This window comes from Agelaius phoeniceus, chromosome 2 (assembly GCF_051311805.1).
Source record: "Agelaius phoeniceus isolate bAgePho1 chromosome 2, bAgePho1.hap1, whole genome shotgun sequence".
Lineage (NCBI taxonomy): Eukaryota > Metazoa > Chordata > Aves > Passeriformes > Icteridae > Agelaius > Agelaius phoeniceus.
The window spans coordinates 85,740,976-85,753,343 of record NC_135266.1 but is presented as its reverse complement, the minus strand read 5'-3'; the positions used below and the strand labels follow the sequence as shown (position 1 = coordinate 85,753,343).

The 12,368-nt window shown below is 37.3% G+C and overlaps 1 protein-coding gene across 1 annotated transcript in view; it reads right to left on the bottom strand.

Annotated features, from left to right (window-relative positions):
- TENM4 (teneurin transmembrane protein 4) overlaps positions 1–12,368 on the bottom strand; it is a 1,543,936-nt gene that overhangs the window by 1,046,451 nt on the left and 485,117 nt on the right. Inside the window, exon 4 of the mRNA XM_077174070.1 lies at positions 11,041–11,095. The gene's annotated coding sequence lies outside the window, so the exon portion shown is untranslated. The remainder of the gene's footprint in view (positions 1–11,040; positions 11,096–12,368) is intronic.

The window sequence follows — 12,368 nt, the reverse complement described above, 5'->3', positions numbered from 1 at the left end:
TACAATTGGCACTTGGCTTTCATGAACCCCTAGAGAGCCTTTTCTCTCAAACATTAAATGCACAACAAATAGGACAATCTCTGGTCTTAGAGCAGTTTTTGTGGAGGTGACAAGTCTGTTGAGGTGGTGTCAGGAGCCCAGCATGTGTACTCTCCCTGGATGTGCAATTTGAACTCTCTGTTGGTAAAAATCAGCATTGTTTTCTCTGACTTCAGTGGAGCTATTCCTGATGACAGCTGTTGAGCTGTTGGCCAGCAGTTTCCAAGTGCTTGATTTTATGGTAATTTCTGAATCAGAGAGGTATGTGGATTGTCCCAGACCGCAGAGCTTTCCCTTTAATATCAGTAGATCTTTTAGTAAATTAAAGAGGGTTTGTGAAAAGACAAGTATTCACTATTGGATGTTGCTATCCTGCAGATTTCCATAGGAACACAATGTAGTTATCTCCCTAGGCAGTCATTTGATAGAGTTATGAAGCAATATACACTAGAAATATCTTTTTCTGTCATATTTATAGCAATTATGTCAAATAGTGAATTTAAATAATTTGAGCTGATTACTGCAGGTTTGTGAAAACACACAGTTTGACGTATTCACAAGTTTCAATTACTGTATGCGGAATGTAATTATAGGGAGTGCAAACCTCCAGGGGAAGCTGTGTTTTCTAAATACACCTTGTCTGTAATGCAATGATCTTTACTCCTTTTCTGATCCAAATTTGAAAATATCATAAATTTTGTCAATGGCTGATCACTTTTCAGATTTCACTTTTAAAATCTGCATAGACCTAAGTACAAAAAGAAAAAATCATCACAATCTCAGCAACCCATGTGCTCTATGATCATATAAATGGAATAACTCTTCAATTTTGCGTTATATTTTTCTGGCAACTGTTCAAGACACCTGTGGTGGTTTGACAGGAGATGTGTTTTTTGGGATGCTGTGGTTGGGCCAATGGATATTCAGATTTTAATATTGGCACCTAATGTGGCCACTGGGACATTGGATCCGCCTCTGAGAACACGGGGTTAAAGCAGGGCTCTCCCCTGGGAGGTTCTCTTGGGTTTCCGGCGGGAAAGAGTTCGGGTCTCTGCCCCGGCCCAGCTGCTGGCTGGACAGGGAGAGGGGAAAAGCCATGAGGCCGGGAGAGGTAGGCCTGAGCCCCAGGGTGGAAGGGTGGAAGAGAGAGAGAGAGACACCGGGAGCCATCGGGCAGCCCCCCCTGAGAGAGAGAGAGAGAGAGAGAGAGACCGGGAGCCATCGGGCAGCCCCCCCTGAGAGACAGAGAGAGAGAGAGAGAGAGAGAGAGAGAGAGAGAGACAGACAGAGAGAGAGAGAGAGAGAGAAAGAGAGCCACTGCCTGGGACTGTAACCTTGAAACTGGATAAACATGGGCCTGTGCCGGCAGCACGGCTGGGACGGAGATGAAGGGGGGGTTCAGCCGGCCGCTTGTAGGAGCTTTTAACCCCTTTTTGGAGAATGAGAACTTTACAGAACATTGACCTCTCCTAGAAGATAGAGTGGAAGATGAGGAAGGAAATGTGCAAGTGTGAGAGAGGTCTGGGCAAGTGAGAGATGGTGGAAGAATAGAGAAGAATCCTAGTGGGAAGAGATGATGGAGTGGCTTTTGCTGGACTCTTTTTGTACAGCCATGGACAGAACCATGTTCCTTGTGACACAGAGATTGCATTCTAGGGGGAGGCAATGGCCACAGAACCAAGAGGGTTTGGTGTGGGTACCCCTCGGCCCCAGGGGGTGAAAAAATATGGGGGGGACAGGTGTCCCAAAGGAGAGATTGTGGGGACAGGTGTCCCAAAGGAGAGACTGTGCCTTTTTTGGATCAGGACAGAGCATCCTTAAAAAGACAACCCTAGAAGCAGCTCTGGTCCGTGTTCAGTGGTGAGAGCACTGGACATGAAAAGGAAGAGGTCACAATGGCAGATGTACTCCGGGCGGTGCCACGAGTGACACGGAAACACACGAGGCTTCAGCTGTGTTTCCAGGGGAAGCCCATGGTACAAGAAGGACTCCTCTCCTCTTGATGAACTGAGGATTGATTGTCTGAAGGGTGGTGCTGGACCAAGAGTTGGTGATTTGGGGAATAGATGTATTGTATTGGAAATTTGGTGGGGGGAGGAGGAAATGTATTTGTAAGGTTTTAATTTTTCCTGTGTGTGTTCCTTTTTATCTATAGTTGTAGTGTAGTTAATAAAGTTTTGTTTTCTTTTCTTTCCTAAGTAGGAGCCTGCTTTGCTTATTCCTGGTCACATCTCACAGCAGAAACCAGGGAGAGGGTATCCTCATGGGGGCACTGGCATTGTGCTAGTGTCAAACCATGACAACACCCTGAGTACTGTTTTTACTAAGAGAAAGCTTTGAGTACAATGTAATTTCTTTCAAAACAAGCTTTTTAAGAAGAAATGTGATAATGATTAATCAGCTGATATGTTTTGGAAATTTTAGGAGCCATTCTCTTAAAGTTGTTATACTAGCTTTAGTGGCCAACTGTTCCTTATGGCAAAAAAGATGAATGATCATCTGATCATCAAATCCTGTCACCTGTGATTGTAGCAAGCATAGAGCAAATGTCTTACACATATATCCTCCCAAATCCCACACAGCTCAGACCTTCTGAAAGGATCCTGCCTAAAATGTGCTCCAGGAAAGGAGCAGGAGGGCTGAGGGCTGTGGAAGGTGACGGTGGCTGGAAGTCAGCATTTTGCTGCGCTGCTGATCCCAGTGTTTATAACAGCTTTCTCTTTTGTCCTTGCAAGACATTTTGTGTTAGCCCCAGTGCCACAAACACTGGCATCAGTGGTTGTATTTCTGTGAGATCTGCAGTTTCATCCACAGACCTTCCCATATGGAAATGTCGATTAAAATTTATATTATGCTTTTAAATACACAAAGTTTCAGAGCTGTTAAATTTGATCATCTCTAAAGCATCTGTGTATTTCATTTGTATCTCACAAAAACAGATTGACATTAAAATCCATTTTATTTGGGTTGCTGTGATAACCCCAAATAACCCTTAATTCCTTCTGTTCATATTTACTCACATTCATGGCTTTGGAAACTCCTTATCCTTTTGATGTCTTTATTTTCATTGCTAGTGAAGCTGTTTTCATATCTAGCATGGGATGCAGATCTGTTTATTTTATTTTTGACAAATTTTGAAGCACACATGAAAGAATACATTTGTGATTTTTTTTTCTTAAAAAACTACATGTCCTTTCTATTATGTCATTTATCAAAATAATTCTAATTATTATCATTCAAATATCAATTTCCTTCTTCCTGAAGAGCTGAAAAATATGCTCTTGCCAGGATTGACAGAGATTTGATGTGAACTTCTGCTTTAAAGGACCAGTAAAAGCCTTTTTTACTATCTGGGTAAATATGACTTTCAATCCCCAAATAGTACAATTTATTTCCGATTAAATAGAAATGTGCAGGATAAGAAGAGAGTAAAAGCTTTCTTTTGAGAAGAAATTATATATCCCCTAGGTCTACTCAATTCCAATGTTGCTTTGACACAAGACAGACAGAACCTTCCTGTTGACCTTGATGACCAAACATTTTATTGCTGTACCCTTATCTGATAAACATTCGTAAAAGGCAACCAGGGTGACATGTCATTTCCTAATGTGACCACAGTGTCCCAGCATAATTCTGGAAGAATGATCTGATCTCATGTTCTGGTCACATTGGTGTAATGTTTTGAAAAGATCATCAGAATATAAAATCAAAAATGAAAAAGTGAAACCTATTGTAATATCATTTAGTTTCCAGAGCCTTTGAATGTAATGGAAAATATGGCTACAAATAATACATTCCCTATTGACCATTTTCTACATAATGACTTACAATATTGCCATTTCCTTTAACCTATTTGTATGGATTTCTAGAAAGGAGTAGTCTACATGAATAAGAATATATTTCTTTTCCTGAAGATGTGAGCAAGTTTTACATAAAAATATAAGTACATTTACTTGTTCGGAAATCTAGAATTATCTGTATGAATAGATGAGAAAGCAGTGCCACTTTCATTTACACAGTGTATTAGTCCAAGTAATGCAATTAGCACAAATAATGACCTGTCTACATGATCTTCACATTAATCTTCTCCCATGGTAGTTTTTTTCCACTGATTTAAATTTCTGACCAATTAGTTAATACTTCAGCAATGAATATAAAATATGGGTGTCTCTGGGTTTCTAAAAACCAAATAAACCCAAACTAATTTATGAGAATTAACAATAGAGAAATTAATTGTGATTGACATAGTGGCTGTGAATCCATGTATGGACCAAACACTGTACGTGTTGTTGATACTGTTATTAGCCAAAGAATAAATGTCAAAAATAAAGATGGATATATACAAAGAAATGGGCGGCACAGGAAAAACAAAGCAGGTTCTCTGCCATGGAGGCTTTGATGAGCCTGGAATAGTTCTGGAAAAGAGGAAACCAGAACATCTGCATATCAGGGAATGCTAGGACATTGTTGCCTGGCAAGAGATGAGAGATGTCGGTAATTTCCTGCATATATTGGATCCTTCTTGAAGTCTGCTGGATCAAAAACTGCATCCTATCTTATTCCAATGCAAATAATCCCAGCAGAAAGGCTCTTGAGACAGTGAGACGAAGAACAAGAATAATATTTTTTATCATAGGACCTCCAGTAGGGCTGTAATTACAAATTACTTTATCAAAATACAATAGTTATTGACCTATACACTGTACATTTCTAAATGAAAACAACCCAGATCAGGTTAATTCAGACTACCTGATATTCTTCATTCTAGTGTTAGGAAAGAAGCAGGGCTTTTTTCAGGGCAGTGATTCTGACTGCCCTGAAACACTGATTCATCTGCCTGTGTGGTTAAATAAAAATTTCTTATGTATTCTGTCTGTGCCATTAGGACTCTCCTTTTCCTTTTAGACAAGCTCCTTTTCCCTATGAGTGTGAACACAAATATCAGTTCTAATAATTTTCCCTCCTCTACTGCCTTGAGATTCTTACTAGCAGCCAGATAGCCTGAATCCTCTGTAATTATTATCAGATCTTGTGGTAGTTGGTGTGGAACAGCATCAGGTGTAACACTATAAGAAGGTCGTATCTTGGCTCTTAGTAAAAGATCTTGTGAATTAATTTAGCAACAATATCAAGTACTAAGCTAACTGCATCTTTTAATTAACAACAAATGTATGTCATAATTAATAAATTACCTTAGAGGCAAAAATAATTTAAAGACTTGTAGGTTAGAGATCAGTATACACAAAAAGAGATGTAGGCATGGGAAACATATGAAAGGTTTAATAGGAGGTAAAATTTTTCACATACATGGAATACATTAATATTTAACCTCCCAGGATAAAAAAAATTCTGCCACAGGATAACTGAATTCTTTATGTATAGTGAATTGATAAATCCTGTCTGTCTTATTGAATCCTTGAGTTAGAGAATGACTTTCAGGAGACTTATGTTCAACAAACCTGGTTATCCTTAATGAGCACAACTGTTATAAAAAATTCTATTAAAAATTTAAAATTAAACTTAGGTATTGCACCAATGAATAGATGTGCACTACATTTCAAGAATAATGTTTGCTTCATTTTAGAGTCCTACTCTGTTTGAATTCAAACCGAAATCTTCTGAAGCCTCTAGTTTTGAATTTGTACCATGAAGTTTATAGAGTGCCCATGAATCATCCTCTCAGGCCTAAAATAATTTATTCTAATTTAAGGCAGCTGAGATGCCCATACCAATGGAGCCAAGTTACAAACTACTACAGAGAATGATTTCTTTAAATTATTTTTTATGGCAGAGACATGACATTTTTAAATAATCCTAATAACATATGTGAATCCTCCACATATATATTGTGATATCTGTGATATTCTGAACTACCTAGACGTTTTCACTGTTTCCACAAAGCAGTTCAAAGGGAGATATTATTCAATTAATAGAGAATAATAGAGTGTAATCACAGACTATCAAAGAATGAAGGAAATGAAACACTTGAAATAAAAAGGGAAAATTTTTAGTAATTTATTCAAAGTAGCAGTATTTAACATGATACAAAGCCAACTATCAATGAAACATGAGAGCATTTCAAATAAGGAGTTGATGGGGGGACTACTTTTCCAATTCTTCAGTTCAAAGGCCAAATTTCTCTGCTAAGTCTAGAGTAGAAAAACTGAGGTTCTTCACAGCAGGGCAATTTAAGATGTTTACTGCAAGAGCCTAGGTCTCTGTCTTGATCAAAAAGGAAATGGTCTCACCTTTTCTGTAGGTTTTTCTGTACCCACCTTTATTGTTCTTTGCAGGAAGTTAGGAACTCACATGGAAACTTAGTAAAATCACCCGATTTTTTAGCTATTGGAGCTCTAAAAGTAGAAATAAAACCAAAAGGTCCAGTTTGAATCTAAACAAGCTCTCATAGTTAGACTTGAGGTTGTTGCCCACATTGAGGGCACAGGAGAAGAGGAACAGATGATGTTTCAACAATGCAGGAGTTGGAGATGACTGGGAGATTCCCTTTAAGTGTTCATCCCGATACAAAATAAAATAGGGGGTTTAAGTACTGTAGGTGAATTACAAACTCTATAATCATCCTGCACAAACTTTGAAACATCTAATGGAAATCTCTCCAAGTGAAGCTGAGCAGTTTTCAAGGTCAGGGAAAGATATTTTATTTCTATAAAGTAGTACCTTTAAATTTGAAAGTTTTGGGTTTGTCATCAAAATATGCTTTTTTTTGGTAACCAAAGTCAAAATCCACCTCTGAAATTAATGAACAGGGAGAAAAACAGGTTTGAAGCCTTTCCATTACATTTTCTATAATTTCAGAATTGTGTTCAATATATTATTCCTAGGGCTAGGGTTTAAAGAGCTGCTCCTGTTAGGTCTGATTTTGGATGCTTGCTGGTATATTCCATTGCAAATGACCTCTTCCTCTGTCTTTTGAGCTGAACTTGAACATGGGCAGCATCACAAATCAGCACCAGACCAAAGGACTTGGTCCCCTTGTCCTGTATTTTCCACTTAGTTCTAGATCCCAGAAAGGGATCTGATTTTATCTGAGTGAAAACACCAACCACTAAAAGGCATTTAACAACAATTCCTGTTCGGTTACCTCAAAGCTGCAAGACATCTTCTTTTAGAACAAGAGGAAATGGTATAATGTTTCACTAGGGGAAGTTTAGATTGGGTATTAGGAAACATTTCTTTACAGAAAGTATGGTCCAGCCCTGTAAGAGACTGCCCCTGGAAATCTTAAACAAACATGTAGATATGGCAGCTGGGCATATGGTTTACTGGTGGACATGGCAGTGATATAACAACAGTTAGACTTCATGATCTTAAAGGTTTTTTTGCAACCTTAGTGACTCCAGGATTCTATAATCTCTTGTTCAAAGACTGTGCTATTAGAGCTTCAGCGTGTCTCAGCAGCCTCAGAGTAGAGAAAGCTGTCCTCTTTTGGACTGTTCTGTGAGTAATGTTTCTTCAACAAGGGATGATTTGGAACCTAAACCTTGAGCAAGTCTGGGACAATCATCCTTCTTGCATGAATTAGAACATCTTCCAAACTATTGTGATTTATATCAACGGTGATATAGATTATCTGTCTGGCTTTGAGTTCACTCTTTTGGTGGGGAATAGTTTTTGATTTGAAATCTTTTATAAAAAAATCAGATCTCATCCTATGCTTTAAAATAAATAATTTCTAAATTTTTCAGCATAGAAATGAGCATTCACACTTTGGCACTGGGATAATAATCAAATATGTTCCTGTTTAGAATGAACTCTGGCCTGAGATTTTTCACAAATTTTACATCTGGTTCCCAAATGAGCACAGCTGATAATCAGTGACTTATGAGAAAGCATCAAGAAACATGTCTTTTCAATCTGTTTACAAGGTCAAAAAAATTCCAACAGGATTTAATATATGTACACAAGCTTGATGTATCGGAGGGCTGTGTTTTTTTACAATGCCATCAGTTTGATGAGAATATCAATTAAACATGACTGTATAGTTAAAATTTCCATCTTTAAATGCAGCTGCAGCAAGTAACAGGACTGCTAATCAAAGCAGTGTTATAATTTAGCAGTGATGAGGAAAGCAGTAGCCGTCAGAAGGGAATAACAGAAAGGAGGCAGCTGCTTTCGTATCATTTTAGTGTCCATTTCTTTAATGAGCCCAAAGAGACAATTCCCTGCTGACTATTCATTAATTAATGGAATTTATGAGAGGAGAAGAGCTATCAGCATGCAAACAAGTGGAGAACAGGTGATGACGGTCTGTTTGCGGGGAATGAGCATATTGAGGGAAGGAAGCTTTTGAATAAAGCAAATGATCTGGAAGAGATGTTTAACAAAAAGCTAAGTTACAAATTCCTCCTCTAGGCAGCAATGATGTGTGGCTTACAGGTTAACAGAGATATATTATTAACTCAGGTTATGAAAAATCCATGGTAACATCTGGGAAAAAGAGGGAATCAGCCCAGAGGACTCAGCACCTGTCTCTTTCCTTTTCAGGACTTCCATCATTTCACCATTACTTGATTGCGTTAATAAACAATTGGATAGATCCCACTAGGATCTGTCCCCTTCCCTCTTGGTCTTTCAATGTTAAACTAGTGTCTTGACCTTTGCCTGGGACCTCTGTGTTGCCTCTCAAGGCAAACCAGACTCTTTCCCAGACATGAAGATCTCAGGGCACAGAGCAGATTTTGCCAAAATCAACCTGCAGAGATTAATAAAGAAAAGATAATATTGCAGTACTGGGCATATCCACCCCTCTTTTGGGCTGGAGACCCTTTGCATATGAATGGCATCAAAGGGTAGCTGAGATTGTAGATTTGATTGTAGCCTCATGGTATCAGTTCACACAGGAATTCTCTGAAACTCTTTGCACAACTTGAATTTTTGTAATATTAAACACCCTCAATCCTGGTTCCAATTAAATCTCTTTGATCAGAAAGTCTAAAGTGCTTGCATTTAGACATATTTGTACTAAACAAAACTCCTGGTAATGCTGTTTCCATCCATTCTCTACCAAGGGGATTTTGTGTAGGATGTGTGAGGAACCTGGTGGAGCTCAGCTCTGCAAGTGCAAACTCCATAAAGATTTGATGTTAGCAACATAGGTAAGAGTAGCCACAAGCCTGTTGTTAACTGGACAGGCTGAGGCAGCAGATACTAGATATGTGAGATAGACTGTGACTACAAAGGTTCCAAACACGATCCCACCAGGTTTTGGGGATTTACATTATAAAGGCCATAGTGACAATCACACTCACAAAGTACAACATTCTTAGAAGTCTGCTCCACGCAATCTTGACTCTTCTGCATATGCAGTAGCCAAAAACAAGGATTTCATTTTTGACACTATATTTTACATGCAAACTGTTCCACATATGTTCACTGAGTGGGTAGCTATAGCACATGCTTTTTCTACTGAGATTTCTAAATGTCAGGGATGTTACACATTTTTCTCAATGGCTCTTCTGTCAGGTGGATGATGAAGTAAACAAACAACAAAAAGAGTTGAGCAATTTTGTCCAAGGTCATTAGTTATGACTTACTGCAAAACAAATCTGGAATGCATCATTAAAAATAAACAAAACAAAACATAGCAGTTTATATGAGAAAATATGGAGTACAGGAAGACCCCCTCCTTTTATATAATGTTGTTTTATCAAATTTGCCTCATGTTAGGGCTGAGGGGAAGAAGACGGATTCTGTTAGCATTATGGAGACTTGGGCAAATAGGGGTAAGGCTTAGATAATAAATAATGCCCTTGATTCCATAAGTGTATTTATAGTTAGTTTTAAGAATTGTCCATTAAATATTCTTAGATTTATTTCATTTCTCACATCTCTCTGAATTTTTTTCTAAAATCTGAAGCTCCAAGAGTCCTATGAAAATCTAAATTTTTATTATAACATAGTTTAAAATAGGCAAAAACAAAACAAAAAAACAATCCTACAAAAAACCCACAAACCGCCAAAACAAACCGTGCCAAACCAAGCCAAACCAAACCAGAAATGTTGAAAATATTGGCCATTTATCTCCTTTCCTGGCTGGAAAAATGTGTCTAATACCATCTTGATCCAGTCAAAATCTAGCTAGTGAAAATATGCATGAGAAGACACATATCTTTTAAGTTTGCTGATATATTATAGAAATGATGTCTATCAGAAAAGACAGGCAGATTGTTTTAAGCACTATGGGCCAGGCTGCACAAACTTTACAAAAATTTCCATATACCTGAGGGGCAAAAACTAGCACAAGTCTAAAGTAATTATTTCCAAAAGAACCTGTGACAAATCCACACACAAGCCAAACAGATTCTGGCACTGTTATTATAACCTGAGTCATATCACATCTAATATGTAAGAAAGGAGAGGTGTTGTTTTCAAGGAGATAAAGAAAAAGAAATTAAATTATTGTTTTCCACCTCTTCATCTTTTTTTCTTATCTTTTTTTTTTTTTTTTTAATTGAAGCAGCTCTTCCACAGATACGTGGCCTGACTGTGATGGGCACCAACCTATTAACCCTGAGATTAGCTCTGTTGGTTAGAGCCTAATACTAAAACCACTAAGTTTGCATGTTTGAATCCCAGAAGGGCCATTCACGTAAGTGCTGGATTTTGTAATGCTTGTGGGTCCCTTCCAGCTCAGAACATTCTGTGATAAGGATCTGGTCATAGCAATAGGAGCAGAACAGATACAGAAATACAAGTGAGTGATGGATATAAGAACTTCCTAAACTCGTGTTCAGTGGATGCACAAACACCCCAAATATGGTGCAGGTAATGGTGATATAAACCTCCAAAACCAGCTCACATGGTCGTACCATATTTAGGCATAAAATTAATAACTTTAAAAACTCTTTTAATTTGATAATTTTTTTTTTCTCTGACACAACCTCCCTTTCATGAATGCTTCATTTATCTTCTACTTAGTTGTGCATCAAAGTTGATGACAGAGAGTTTTAAATATATATAGTCCATATCTTGTACTCCTACCTTAATAAAGCCAGAAAGATGTCTGAAAAAATTCTCTGAAAATGCAGCCAACTTCCTAAGGGAAAAAAAAAGGTATATGTGTATATATATATATATATATAAACACTGTAATCAAAATTATGATTGTGCAGCACAGGAAGATAACCAGTCTGATGAGAGCTTCATGTACCAGCAACAAAGATACCTATCCTTTTCCGCAGCATTTGGTCAGCCCCATCTGTAGATGAACATTTAAATTTTTACTGAATATACAAAAATTTATTTTATTAGTTGCTGCTATTATTATTTTCTTTTTGGAATTCTGCTCAGCATATGAAACTTGCCTATATATTACATCAGAAATTATAGAAGAAATTAATAATGATTGAAATGCATTCTTATCTTTAATGAGTAATAAAACAACTAATTTCTAAACAATAGGTGAACCTTCCCTCCAGATTACTAGAAAGAAGATAAATTTTTAGTTCCACATCTTTTTTCATCATTCCTGAAGGTTATCATTATTTGTTTTTCATATTTAACTGAGACCTGAGATTAACAAAACTAAAAATTACAGATTTTAATATAAGTTAAAAGTATTAAAAAATATATCATTTTACTGTTCTTCATGCAATTTTAGGACAATCAGTATAAAACAAAGGCATATAATTCCAAGACAGATGAAAAGATTGAATTGGTGGCATTTTTACTCAAGTTTTAGTTGTAATATAAGAGCAAGGGAAAATTGAATAGATTTCAAGGAAATAAAATGGGAAACTTGTTAAGAAAAACTTATTTCTTTATGTCTCTTATTGTGCTTCTAAAACTCATTGCTTCAAGACACCTGTGAAGTGGCCCATGAAAGCACTCAGGAAAGAGGCCTGATTTCTGAACTTGCAGAAAAGTAAAAATTACTGGGCTTTAGGCTTTACATCCTGAAAAATTTATTTCAGTTCTAATTAGAGAACTTCTCACTCAAATACTTTGACCTTTGTGTTTCTGTGATGAAATGACCAAATGAAGTAGTATAAGGATAGCCTTGGACATTTGTTTTCAACAGCTCAGGTATGCATCACTAATTGATCTGTGAGGGATGAAAGAACCTCAAAGAAAGAAGCTGAATTATCACTGATTTACTTTCAGTTTCCTTATGTGGGTATGTCCTTAAAGGCTGAGAGCATGAGTCTGTAAGTGCAATCTGTATTTCAATGCTACTTTTGTTACCACCCCAGTTATGAGAGAATAAACACCTAAATTACAGCATCCATTTTAAGACCTTTTTAAAATACATTTTTTCCTAGCAACTAACAACAAATACAGAGGTCAGTCTTGACCTTCTCATCAAATTT